Consider the following 15,092-nt stretch of genomic DNA (forward strand, 5'->3'; position numbering starts at 1 on the left):
AGATGGGGACCACCAGAATGGGGCATATTACTACAAAATGGGGACCACCAGAATGGGGCATATTACTACAGGATGGGGACCACCAGGATGGGGCATATTACTACAAGATAGGGACCACTAGAATGGGGCATATTACTACAAGATGGGGACGACTAGAATGGGGCACACTGCTACACGATGGGGACCACCAGGATGGGACACATTACTACAAAATGGGGACCACCAGAATGGGGCATATTACTACAAGATGGGGACCACTGGGATGGGGCACATTACTACAAGGTGGGGACCAGAATGGGGCACATTACTACAAGATGGGGACCACCAGAATGGGGCACATTACTACAAGATGGGGACCACCAGGATGGGGCACATTACTACAAGGTGGGGACCAGAATGGGGCACATTACTACAAGATGGGTACCACTATGATGGGGCACATTACTACAAGATAGGGACCACTAGAATGGGGCACATTGCTACAAAATGGGGACCACCAGGATGGGCCACATTACTGCAAGATGGGGACCACCAGGATGGGCCACATTACTGCAAGATGGGGACCACCAGGATGGGCCACATTACTGCAAGATGGGGACCACCAGGATGGGCCACATTACTGCAAGATGGGGACCACCAGGATGGGCCACATTACTGCAAGATGGGGACCACCAGGATGGGCCACATTACTGCAAGATGGGGACCACCAGGATGGGCCACATTACTGCAAGATGGGGACCACCAGGATGGGCCACATTACTGCCAGATGGGGACCACCAGGATGGGCCACATTACTGCCAGATGGGGACCACCAGGATGGGCCACATTACTGCCAGATGGGGACCACCTGGATGGGCCACATTACTGCCAGATGGGGACCACCTGGATGGGCCACATTACTGCCAGATGGGGACCACCTGGATGGGCCACATTACTGCCAGATGGGGACCACCTGGATGGGGCACATTACTGCCAGATGGGGACCACCTGGATGGGGCACATTACTGCCAGATGGGGACCACCTGGATGGGGCACATTACTGCCAGATGGGGACCACCTGGATGGGGCACATTACTAGATGTTTGACAGAATTACTATATATGGTGCTAATTGTGAAACAATATTACTCTGTGGCCAAAAGAGGGAAACAAAATTGTAAAATTAAAAATAAAGCATGAAAAAATATTTTGCCACTAAAAATGCTGCTTTATATATAAACTAAATATATAAACTAAAGTAAACACAAAAAGTGCACATTTATTATCGCCACATCCGTAACGACCCAAGCTATAAAAAAATAAAATAAACACAGCAAAAATGTTCAGACGGTGTATACAAAAAAAGATGGTATCCCTAAATTCTAACTTTTTCCATATGCGGCCCATATACCCAGCCGAGTTTGAGACCCCTGCTCTACACTGTCCGTGTGGAATGTCCATTGGACGTACACATTTTTGGATGTCGTTATATTTACAATGTGATTGGACATTTTTGCTAATATTTATAAGCTGTATGTAGAAACAGGAGGTCAGTTTTCCTTGTATGAGTCATAAGTCACTGCAAAAGTCCCTGGCAGGGGGATGAGAGCGGCTGGGTCAGGAGGGGACCCAGCTAATTCTACAGAGAGCAGAGAAAAGAGAATAATTAGCCCAGTAGAAAGGTATAATGAGCAGCTGTAAGTGCAGTGCTGTATAATCTGATTACAATATAGTAAGAGGATAAGCTCTGATGGGAGAGGGTCTTTAAGCCGGTCATGTATTGGGTAATGAGTTGGGGTGTCAGTCTCCATCAGTGCTGGCTGAACACTGACTATCCTGCTCAGATTACTACACATGGCGCTGCGCCTCCTCCCTGTAGTATGGGCTCCGCAGGACGGTGCCGAGGCTCCAGATTCTACCTGCACAGCAACAAGGTCCCAACACTTCTACCTCTATGAGATCTTGTCGGCCTTCTACACTGCCATGGCTTTGTCTGCACAATGTAGCTTAAAGGGAATGTCCACTTCTTAAGCATCCTAGAAGTCTACAATATAAGGTCGGTATTCCTCTAACCCTCTGCCTTATTTGGCTGCCATTGAAGGCAGTCAGCGAAATGGGTTCAATTTTCTATAGAAGTGGCAGAATTTAACCCCTTCCTGACCATGTTATTTCCCGTCTCTGCATTTTTCTTATTCTTCTAAGAGCAGTTGCTTTATTTTTCTGTCCATACAGCCATATGAGGGTTTTGGTTTTTATGCCGTTCACTGATCAGGTTAATTATTTTTATATTTTGATTGGATAACGCCCATATGTTTTATTTTAAAATTGGTCATAGAGGGGCAGGAGTGATTTGAATGTTCAGATTAAACTTTTTCCTTTTTGTCCCCTTAGGCTGTGTGCCCACGATTCCTTTTTAAGTGTTTCCGCAGCGGCAAAAACGCTGCAGAAACGCTTAAAAACCGCATGGTAGAAGGCCTGCCATGTTCCCCAATGATAATCCGCATGTGCTGTGCACATGCTGTGGAAATTTCCGCTGCGGATTATCATTGCGGAAAAAAAACCCAGCACTACCAATTATTTTGTGGAAGTGCTGCGTTTTCGCTGCCATTGACTTGCATTAGAACGCATGGACTATGCATCACTGTATATGTAGATGCGCAATCCACGTGTTCCAATGTGCGGATGGTACCCAGGTGTAGAGGAGAGGAGACTCTCCTCCGGACCCAGGTACCATAAAAACTGTGAAAAAAAGAATAAAATAAAAAATATGATATTTGCCTTCTGGCAGCCCCCATTGCGCTCCTCCTCTCATGCTGGCAAATCGCGATGGACTGAAGCACCTGCGCTGACGTCATATTCTTGTGACGGGTCACGCGACGCTGATGTCGGCAGGTCCTTCAGCGCAGTGTACCGCGATCTGCCGGCAGTCAGCACCGAGTGAAGCAAGTAGTTCCCATGAGCGCCCACGCGGGGTAGTTCCCATGAGCGCCCACGCGGGGTAGTTCCCATGAGCGCCCACGCGGGGTAGTTCCCATGAGCGCCCACGCGGGGTAGTTCCCATGAGCGCCCACGCGGGGTAGTTCTATGAGCGCCCACGCGGGGTAGTTCTAGAACTGCAAACTAGGAGTATTTCTAGAAGCTCCCACCGGCACCAGGGGTAGTTCTTGAACTGCTCACTGGAAGTACTTCTAGAACCACCCACCAGGAGCAGTTCTTGAACTGCTCACTGGAAGTACTTCTAGAACCACCCACCAGGAGCATTATTAGAACTGCACACTAGAAGAAGTTCTAGAACCACTTACGGCACCAGGAGTAGTTCAAGAACTGCACACTAGGAGTAGCTGTAGAAGCACCCAAAATGGGTAGTACTAGAAGCGTCCACCGGCAACAGGGGTAGTTCTAGAACCGCAACCAAACACAAGGAGTAGTTCTAGAAGCGCCCACCAGGAACGTTATTAGAACTGCAGACTAGTAGAAGTTCTAGAACCGCCCACCAGGGGTAGTTTCAGAACCGCCCACCAGGGGTAGTTTCAGAACCGCCCACCAGGGGTAGTTTCAGAAGCGCCCGCCTGGGGTAGCTATAGAAGCACACTATGACACCAGGGGTGGTTCTAGAAGCGCCCACCAGGGGTAGTTCTAGAACCGGCCACCGTTCCCAGGGGTAGCTCTGACTGCCTACCTGGGGTAGTTCTAGAACCGCCCGTCGGAGTAGTATTAGAACTGCACACCAAGGGTTTTCTACAAGCACACACCAGGGGTAGTTCTAGAAGCGCCCATCGGCACCAGTAGTTTCAGAACCACCCACCAGGGGTAGTTCTAGAAGTGCCCACCAGCACAATGGGTAGTACTAGGACTGCCCACCAGGGGTAGTATTAGAACCGCCCACCACGGGTAGTTCTAGAAGCGCCCACCAGGAGCAGTATTAGAACCGCAAACTAGAAGAAGTTCTAGAACCGATCATGGCACCAGGGGTAGTTCTAGAACCACCCACCAGGGGTAGTTCTAGAAGCGCACACCGGCACCAGCGGTAGTTCTAGAGCCGTACACTAGGAGTACTTCTAGAAGCGCCCACCGGGGGTAGTTCTGTAAGCGCCCACCGGAGGTAGTTCTATAAGCGCCCATCGGCACCGGGGGTTGTTCTAAAAGTGCCCACCAGGAGCAGTATTAGAACTGCACACTAGAAGTTCCAGAACCGCTCACGGCACTGCAGGTAGTTCTAGAACTGCACACTAGGAGTACTTCTAGAAGCGCCCATGAGGGGTAGTTCTAGAAGCGCCCATCGGCACCGGGGGTAGTTCTAGAACTGCACACTAAGAGTACCTCTAGAAGCGCCCACCACGGGTAGTTCTAAAAGCGCCCACCATGAGCAGTATTAGAACTGCACACTAGAAGTTCTAGAACCGCACATGGCACTGCGGATAGTTCTAGAACTGCACACTAAGAGTACTAATAGAAGCGCCCACCGGGGATAGTTCTAGAAGCGCCCACCAGGGGTAGTTTCAGAACCGCTCACCGGCACTAGGTGTAGTTCTAGAAGCGCCCACGAGGGGTAGTTCTAGAAGTGCCCACCGTGGGTAGTTTCAGGACCGCTGACCGGCACTAGGTGTAGTTCTAGAAGCGCCCACGAGGGGTAGGTCTAGAAGCACCCCCAGGGGTAGTTCTAGAGCTGCATACTAGGAGTACTTCTAGAACTGCCCACCAGGGAAAGTTCTAAAAGCGCCCACCAGGAGCAGTATTAGAACCGCACACTAAAAGAAGTTCTAGAACTGCTCACGGCACCAGGGGTAGTTCTATAACCACCCACCAGGTGTAGCTCTAGAACCGCCCACAGACACCAGGTGTAGTTCTAGAACTGCCCACCAGGAGTAGTTCTAGTACCGCTCACGGCACGGGGGTAGTTCTAGAACTGCAAACTAAGAGTACTTCTAGAAGCGCTCACTATGGGTAGTTGTAGAACCCCCAAGGGCACAAGGGGTAGTTCTAGAACTGCATATTAGCAGTAGTTCTAGAATCGCCCACCTGCACCATGGGCAGTTCTAGAACCGCACATGAGGAGTACTTCTAGAAGCGCCCATCAGGGGGTAGTTCTAGAAGCGCCCAATGACACCAGGGGTGGTTCTAGAACTGCATACTAGGAGTACTTCTAGAACCGCTCACCAGGGGAAGTTCTAAAAGCGCCCACCAGGAGCAGTACTAGAACTCCACACTAAAAGAAGTTCTAGAACTCCTCACGGCACCAGGTGTAGTTCTAGAACCGCCCACCAGGAGTAGTTCTAGTACCGCTCACGGCACCGGGAGTAGGTCTAGAACTGCACACTAAGAGTACCTCTAAAAGCGCCCACCATGAGCAGTATTAGAACTGCACACTAGAAGTTCTAGAACCGCTCATGGCACTGCGGGTAGTTCTAGAAGCGCCCACCGGGGGTAGTTCTAGAAGAGTCCACCGGCACCAGGGGTATTTCTAGAACTGCTCACTAGAGTACTTCTAGAACCACCTACCAGGAGCATTATTAGAACTGCACACTAGTAGAAGTTCAAGAACCACTCACGACACCAGGGGGTAGTTCTAGAACCGCCCACCGGCACCAGGTGTAGATCTAGAACCACCCACCAGGGGTAGTTCTAGAACTGCATACTAGGAGTACTTCTAGAACCGCCCACCAGGGGAAGTTCTAAAAGCGCCCACCAGGAGCAGTATTAGAATCGCACACTAGAAGAAGTTCTAGAACCGCTCACGACACCAGGTGTAGTTCTAGTACCGCTCACGGCACCGGGGTAGTTCTAAAACTGCACACTAAGAGTGCTTCTAGAAGCACCCACCAGGGGTAGTTCTAGAACCCCCCCACGGGCACCAGGGGTATTTCTAGAACTGCATATTAGCAGTAGTTCGAGAACTGCACAATAGAGGTAGTTCTAGAACCGCCCACCTGCAGCAGGGGTAGTTCTAGAACTGCACACTAGGAGTACTTCTAGAAGCGCCCACCTGGAACAGTATTAGAACCGCACACTACACTGTGGGTAGTTTTATAATCGCCCACCAGGGGTAGGTCTAGAAGCGCCCACGCTGGGGCTAGTTCTAAAAACGCCCACCAGGAGCAGTATTAGAACTGCCCTCCAGGGGTAGTTCTAGAAGCGCCCACCTGGAGTCGTTCTAGAAGTGCACACTAAAAGAAGTTCTAGAACTGCTCACGGCACCAGGGGTAGTTCTAGAACCCCCACGGGCACCAGGGGTAGTTCTAGCACTGCATATTAGAAGTAGTTCTAGAACTGCACACTAGAGGTAGTTCTAGAACCGCACACTAGGAGTACTTCTAGAAGCACCAACAAGATGTAGTTCTAGAAACACCCACAATGGGTAGTTCTAGAAGCACCCACCGGTACCAGGGGTAGTTATAGGACTGCATACTAAGAATACTTCTAAATCCGCCCACCAGGGGTAGTTCCAGAAGCGCCCACCAGGGGTAGTTCCAGAAGCGCCCACCGGCACCAGGGACAGTTTTAGAACCGCACAAAGGGGGGGGGGGGGAGTTCCAGGAGCACCCACCAGCACCAGGGGTAGTTCTAGAACCGCACACTAAGAGTACTTTCAAAAGCTGCCACCGTGTTGACGGGCCCCGATCACCTGTCCCGGTGGGCAGACGGGCCCCGATCACCTGTCCCGGTGGGCAGACGGGCCCCGATCACCTGTCCCGGTGGGCAGACGGGCCCCGATCACCTGTCCCGGTGGGCAGACGGGCCCCGATCACCTGTCCCGGTGGGCAGACGGGCCCCGATCACCTGTCCCGGTGGGCAGACGGGCCCCGATCACCTGTCCCGGTGGGCAGACGGGCCCCGATCACCTGTCCCGGTGGGCAGACGGGCCCCGATCACCTGTCCCGGTGGGCAGACGGGCCCCGATCACCTGTCCCGGTGGGCAGACGGGCCCCGATCACCTGTCCCGGTGGGCAGACGGGCCCCGATCACCTGTCCCGGTGGGCAGACGGGCCCCGATCACCTGTCCCGGTGGGCAGACGGGCCCCGATCACCTGTCCCGGTGGGCAGACGGGCCCCGATCACCTGTCCCGGTGGGCAGACGGGCCCCGATCACCTGTCCCGGTGGGCAGACGGGCCCCGATCACCTGTCCCGGTGGGCAGACGGGCCCCGATCACCTGTCCCGGTGGGCAGACGGGCCCCGATCACCTGTCCCGGTGGGCAGACGGGCCCCGATCACCTGTCCCGGTGGGCAGACGGGCCCCGATCACCTGTCCCGGTGGGCAGACGGGCCCCGATCACCTGTCCCGGTGGGCAGACGGGCCCCGATCACCTGTCCCGGTGGGCAGACGGGCCCCGATCACCTGTCCCGGTGGGCAGACGGGCCCCGATCACCTGTCCCGGTGGGCAGACGGGCCCCGATCACCTGTCCCGGTGGGCAGACGGGCCCCGATCACCTGTCCCGGTGGGCAGACGGGCCCCGATCACCTGTCCCGGTGGGCAGACGGGCCCCGATCACCTGTCCCGGTGGGCAGACGGGCCCCGATCACCTGTCCCGGTGGGCAGACGGGCCCCGATCACCTGTCCCGGTGGGCAGACGGGCCCCGATCACCTGTCCCGGTGGGCAGACGGGCCCCGATCACCTGTCCCGGTGGGCAGACGGGCCCCGATCACCTGTCCCGGTGGGCAGACGGGCCCCGATCACCTGTCCCGGTGGGCAGACGGGCCCCGATCACCTGTCCCGGTGGGCAGACGGGCCCCGATCACCTGTCCCGGTGGGCAGACGGGCCCCGATCACCTGTCCCGGTGGGCAGACGGGCCCCGATCACCTGTCCCGGTGGGCAGACGGGCCCCGATCACCTGTCCCGGTGGGCAGACGGGCCCCGATCACCTGTCCCGGTGGGCAGACGGGCCCCGATCACCTGTCCCGGTGGGCAGACGGGCCCCGATCACCTGTCCCGGTGGGCAGACGGGCCCCGATCACCTGTCCCGGTGGGCAGACGGGCCCCGATCACCTGTCCCGGTGGGCAGACGGGCCCCGATCACCTGTCCCGGTGGGCAGACGGGCCCCGATCACCTGTCCCGGTGGGCAGACGGGCCCCGATCACCTGTCCCGGTGGGCAGACGGGCCCCGATCACCTGTCCCGGTGGGCAGACGGGCCCCGATCACCTGTCCCGGTGGGCAGACGGGCCCCGATCACCTGTCCCGGTGGGCAGACGGGCCCCGATCACCTGTCCCGGTGGGCAGACGGGCCCCGATCACCTGTCCCGGTGGGCAGACGGGCCCCGATCACCTGTCCCGGTGGGCAGACGGGCCCCGATCACCTGTCCCGGTGGGCAGACGGGCCCCGATCACCTGTCCCGGTGGGCAGACGGGCCCCGATCACCTGTCCCGGTGGGCAGACGGGCCCCGATCACCTGTCCCGGTGGGCAGACGGGCCCCGATCACCTGTCCCGGTGGGCAGACGGGCCCCGATCACCTGTCCCGGTGGGCAGACGGGCCCCGATCACCTGTCCCGGTGGGCAGACGGGCCCCGATCACCTGTCCCGGTGGGCAGACGGGCCCCGATCACCTGTCCCGGTGGGCAGACGGGCCCCGATCACCTGTCCCGGTGGGCAGACGGGCCCCGATCACCTGTCCCGGTGGGCAGACGGGCCCCGATCACCTGTCCCGGTGGGCAGACGGGCCCCGATCACCTGTCCCGGTGGGCAGACGGGCCCCGATCACCTGTCCCGGTGGGCAGACGGGCCCCGATCACCTGTCCCGGTGGGCAGACGGGCCCCGATCACCTGTCCCGGTGGGCAGACGGGCCCCGATCACCTGTCCCGGTGGGCAGACGGGCCCCGATCTGATTTCAAAGGTATAAAAATTTAAAACGCGGAAGTATCATTTAATCCAATCGCCATATAAAAATGTTAAATTATTGAACCCATAATAGCACCATAACAAGTATTTACCCTTTTAATAACCATATAACCTACCCAAATAATGATTTTAAAAAACAATCAAAATCTTCTATGTTCCCCAAACTTTTGTCAATAAAAACATGAGCTTCACTCACACAAACTAAATCCTCATTTTGCTTTACCAATAGGAAAATATTTGGCCACAGAAAACAATGGGAAACGAGGAATTTTCTTTGTTACAAAATGAAATAAAATAAAATGTTTTCACCACTAAGATAAAAACAAGCTATACAACTATATATTTATCATATGTCTGAAATGTGGAGAGAAACAAAATCTGTGTTGGGATGAAATAATGAGATAAAAGCAATTCCACTATTGTCTTGTAAGGATTTGTTTTTAGAATATAATATAATTCTCCAGGTCATTGAGATAAAACACCTTGAGTTTGGTATTGTGGTTATCTCCCACGGTGGTTAAACAACGATGTAACAACACTAAAGAAATTGGTTTGGGTCACCATATTCTGAGACCTTTTTACATTTTTTTTTCTATTGATGGACCTTTGTGAGGGCGTGATTTTGCGTAGCTTTTATTGATACAATTTTGGGGTATATTAAAAGGTTTGCCCAGGTTTGGGGCGCCATCTGCAGTCAGACTTGTGGCTCCTTAAAGTGCACAGTGTGCGAGCGGTCAGAATTACTCTAGTACTGGCGCCGCAAGATTGCAATTTGCATACACGCTATCACGTGCCGACTGGATGTGTTCGGCCTCTCTCAATACAAGTGAATTGACCTGTTTTTGATACCTTTTTGGGTTGCATTAAATGTCATTGATTTTGATTGTGTTTTTTGTGAAGAAGAGCATTTCATTTTTTGTTTTGGGGGGTATTTTAACATAATGGTTGAAGTATAATTTAAACGTTCATATTTTTCAAAACTTTTTCAATTTTTACTTTATTTTTAAGTTAACTTAGTGGACTTATGTGATCATTTAACCCCTTATACTATATTTTGTATTATTGCAGTATATACATGTAGTTTAATTGACATTCTCTTGTGAAGCCGAGCTTTATAGGAGTACTAAGATGGCAGTGATTGAATCCTTCTTTAAGGCCCCTGACTGCCATGGTAAATCTTCGACAATCACTTCTATGGGGCAATGGGAAGAGGTACATGAGTGAAGTAGCTACCAGGACACTTAAATGCCCCTGTTAGTGATTAACCATGGTATTGACTGACGGCAGCATTTAATGCTCCCTCCCTCCTGCATCTGACACAGTGGGCACGATGACGACACTTCATCGCACTCCATGCTGTGTCAGATAGTGCAGCTGCTGAGGTGAGTATATGCGCTGCAGAGACTGAAGCAGTGGGGGAACAAGGAGCGGTGAGTATTGTATTTTTCTTAAAAAAATTCAGTGAGCACATGGTGCCCATAATACTGGAAAACTGTGGGCTGCGTTTTACCCTATGGAGGGGTGGATATTACTGTGTGGAGGACCATGGGGAGTGTATTATACTGTGAGGAGGACCATGGGGAAGTGAATTATGCTCTGTGGAGGACTATAGTGAGTATTTTATTGTATGGAGGATTATGGTGGCGTGTTATACTATATGGGGCCATTATAATATTTGAAGGGTTATGTGCGGGGCCATTATATTTGAAGGGTTATGTGCGGGGCCATTATACAGTATGCAAGCAATTATACAGTGTTAAGGATTGTGTGGGGTCCATCATGCTTGGATTGAAGTGAATATCCAGCTCCAGTAAAAAAACAAATGGATTGTTGTGACACCATTTAGCTGTAGTTGGGGGTTTGGAAGGTGCAGAAAATGTGCAACACCGAACGCGTTTCGAACACTCTGCATGTTCTTAGACTCATATTTTCTGCACCTTCCAAACCCCCAACTACACCTAAATGGTGTGTCACAACAATGCCATTGTTTCAATCATTCTTATAAAGACTTTTTTTGTACTGGATTTGGATGCACCTTGCTTCTACATCTGGCAGAGACTGGATCCTGTGCTTCGTTATATGGAACCCACTGGGAATCCTTCAAGGGTGAGCTGAATATTACTCTGACCTATGTGGTGTCCATCATACTGTTTGGAGGGCTAGTGCAGACTATTGTACAGTGTGGGGCCATTATACTGTATGTAGGCCCATTACACTGCATGGAGGGCTGTGTGGGGGTCACAGTTGGGGGATTACTGTGTTGTGGTCACCTTACTTTGCCTTGGGAGTTGAGGGGGAGGGGGGAAAGTTTGATGACCCTACTGTACATGTGGAGGCTAAGGTAGAGGAATTCACCATGGGGGGTATCATACTGTTTTTGGGGGCACTTTTGTTGCCATCATACGTTATGGTGGGAATGAGAGGGGAATCTAGGACTTCAGCAGGGGGAAAATTACTATGTAAAGGCTGGAAAGTTGTGAGATCTGCTCCTCTGTGACACTGACAAATATAATTTTTTTTTACATTTCTTTTGAAGGGGGAGACCTCAACTCAAACTTCTGCTATGGGCCCGATGATTTCTATGTACGCCCCTGCCCCACAGCATCAATATACGCGCACAGCACTGCTACAGCAATACACAGAATTAACAAAATGAAGGTGAGTGACCCCCAAACCTATTAGCCCCCTGTGCAGCTGCTCTGGTTGCACCAATGATATCCACTTAGTCTAGTAAAATCTGTCATCCCTCATCAAAGCTGAGCAACAAACTCTCCTAGTTACCCATAGCAATCAGAGATTAAAAGGGTATTCCCATCTCCAAGATCCTATCCCAATATGTAGTAGGTGTAATAATAATATTAGCAAAAACCTCAATTAGAAATGTAGAATAGTTTTTCTGCTTCGCTGTCTCTTCCCTCATGTGCAGGCATTGCAGGACCTTAGGTATCCATGGTTACGACCACTAGCAACTAGATAACTGGTGGTTGTAAGCATGGATATCTAATATTATTATTATTACACCTACTACATATTGGGAGAGGATTTTGGAGATGGGAATACCCCTTTAATAAAAGCTGAGCTCTGACTGGTTGCTATGGGTAACGAGAATAGTTGTAATGCTGCTACATAATCTACATAATTTCTCCCCTTTCTCATCAGTCAGGTGGATGTGACGGGGTCCTGGGTCTCCTCCTCCGCTTCCATCCGCTCAGTCTCGTCATGGCTCAGTGAAGGCTAAGAAGCGGGTTATTCTGTTCTTCTTGGCTTCTCCTGTCCCTATTCTCCAATCGATTCTTCTTGCCTTCCTTGTGGTTTGTGAGCTCCCGTGTGTCTCCTCTCACCTGCGCTCCTGTGTATATAGGTGCCTGCCATTGTGATGTCATCGCTATGTCATAGATTCCACATTCCGGCACCTGCCATTGTGATGTCATCGCTATGTCATAGATTCCACATTCCGGCACCTGCCATTGTGATGTCATCGCTATGTCATGGATTCCACATTCCGGCACCTGCCATTGTGATGTCATCGCTATGTCGCCATGCTTCCACATGCTGGTATGTGCCTCTGTGATATCACAGCTTTGGCCAATATGGCTGTAGTCCTGGGGCAGCATAAGTCGCATGACTGGTACAAGTCGTATGGTTCAGGACATTGCAGTCCAATTGAAGAAATCATTGCTTGATTACAATCCGGTTTTCCACACCATTTACCTCACACACATTATTTACACCAGTGCATTATTAATGGCCGTACAGAACTAGGCCTCAAAAAGGCTGGGTTTATTGAGGTCCTGACAAGACCAGGTAATGAAGGGTTTATTACAGGGTTTGATATGGAGGTTGGATGTGGAACTAGGAATGTGATAGGCTGGTGCTGGAGTTCTAGTGAGATTTATATAATAGGAGGGCAGCCATCTTTGGCGTGACATTCAGCGCTGGCTTCACTTTCCTCTCCTACAGACATCATTGACATCTGGAGGAAGTGGGAGAGCAGCTGCAGCGGTCAATTCCTCCAAAGTACGAGAGAGTGAAGACACCTCTGATTGGCCGCAGGGATCGCGGACCCCGGGAGAGCCAGTGCTGACACTGCTGGAATGGCACAGAGTAGAATAGTTATTATTTTACTCAGGGGAAACAGTGATTGAGAAGTTGTCTGAATAGTGGAAAAGCCTTTTAAGTTTGGGGGTGGCGCGTTCTCATGAAGCCTCAGCACCTCCTGATGGTGTTTAGGTTTTCTACAATAGGGGGCTAGTTAATGTTGTGACTTCATTGCCACCTGCTGGTCATCTGGTGCAATGCAGCGTTTAATTTTTTATTATTATTTTTCATTATTGCAGGCTTCATCAGAGGTCGTTAATCCAGAAGATACTTTGCATCAGGTCCTCAGAGTGCCCAGAGTCAGTTAGGATGGACCATTAGTGGGTTGTGGTGATGACCTCCGGTGAGACATGCCAGTTACACGCTTTCACACCTCACGTACGGTAACCTGGGTACATCTTTTAGGCCACCGGGTGTTGCAGTTGGGACCACAGTGTGAGGGGCCTGTAGCAGCATGGTCTGTTAGGGTTGATGATGCGGAAGGATGTGTTGGGACTTGGCCAGTGGCAGCAGAGACTGTTACCAAAAATAGGCTTGTCCGTCTGCAACAAAGTCTGACTTGGGAGCGTGTGTGTATGCTTTCAAGGACCATTAGGGCCTCATTTAAAAAATGGAAGTTAAAAATATTTGGAAAAGGAAAACTGCAGCTATATCTACTTTACCGCCTCTTGAGTGTTTCATCACTGAAATGTGGGAGCAGGGAAAAAGCATAGGGAGGTGGAGGGTGAGCAATGTAGGAGGGACTTTTGGAAATTGGCTACAGGCATTTATTATTCTCGGCAGGGTGCTAGGTGAGCAGAATCCTGAGCACTGTTCAGATCTGTTCTGTAGTGATAAGCTAACGTGCTCAGCTAAGGCGTTATCCGAGTATTCTCGGGTGCTAAGAGTATCTTCGGCGTGCTTGAAAAATGTTTGCGTCACCGCGGCTGCATGTCTCACGGCTGTTAGACCGCCGCAATACATGCAGGGCTTGCCAGTTTGTGTGCAGCCGCGGCGACGTGAACATATTTTTCGAGCAAGCAAAAGATAATTTGTTAGCACCCGAGCATGCTCAGATGACACCTTATCCAAGCACGTCTGCGCAACACTACTGTTCTGTTATCTTGATGCCAATTGGGAGGCTTATAGTGTGTATAATAATGATACTGGCCACTGGATGCCATACCATAATGATACTGGCCACTGGATGCCGTACCATAATGATACTGGCCACTGGATGCCATACCATAATGATACTGGCCACTGGATGCCATACCATAATGCTACTGGCCACTGGATGCCGTACCATAATGCTACTGGCCACTGGATGCCGTACCATAATGCTACTGGCCACTGGATGCCGTACCATAATGCTACTGGCCACTGGATGCCGTACCATAATGCTACTGGCCACTGGATGCCGTACCATAATGCTACTGGCCACTGGATGCCGTACCATAATGCTACTGGCCACTGGATGCCGTACCATAATGCTACCGGCCACTGGATGCCGTACCATAATGCTACCGGCCACTGGATGCCGTACCATAATGCTACCGGCCACTGGATGCCGTACCATAATGCTACCGGCCACTGGATGCCGTACCATAATGCTACCGGCCACTGGATGCCGTACCATAATGCTACCGGCCACTGGATGCCGTACCATAATGCTACCGGCCACTGGATGCCGTACCATAATGCTACCGGCCACTGGATGCCGTACCATAATGCTACCGGCCACTGGATGCCGTACCATAATGCTACCGGCCACTGGATGCCGTACCATAATGATACCGGCCACTGGATGCCGTACCATAATGATACCGGCCACTGGATGCCGTACCATAATGATACCGGCCACTGGATGCCGTACCATAATGATACCGGCCACTGGATGAGCTTGATAGCAGATGTCGGTGCAGACTTCTGGACAAACCAGGTCTTCATAGGTAATTGAATAAAATGGAGGTTAATTTAGAATAAACTTACAATTAAGAAAGGTATAGATAAGGCTAAGATATAAAAACACTTCTACAGAAACCTCTAGGAATGAGCAGTGGGTCGGCCTTCTTGCAAAAGGGTGAAGTATATAAATGTAAATTTCTCTCATGCATGGAGTTTCCACGCACGCCCAGACAATATAATGAAATGACATGGAAATCTGTATTCCAAGCAAAACATCCATATTCACAGGTGA

Source organism: Phyllobates terribilis, unplaced genomic scaffold (assembly GCF_046119375.1).
Source record: "Phyllobates terribilis strain yellow unplaced genomic scaffold, ASM4611937v1 Scaffold_695__1_contigs__length_805405, whole genome shotgun sequence".
In the NCBI taxonomy this organism is placed as follows: Eukaryota; Metazoa; Chordata; class Amphibia; order Anura; family Dendrobatidae; genus Phyllobates; species Phyllobates terribilis.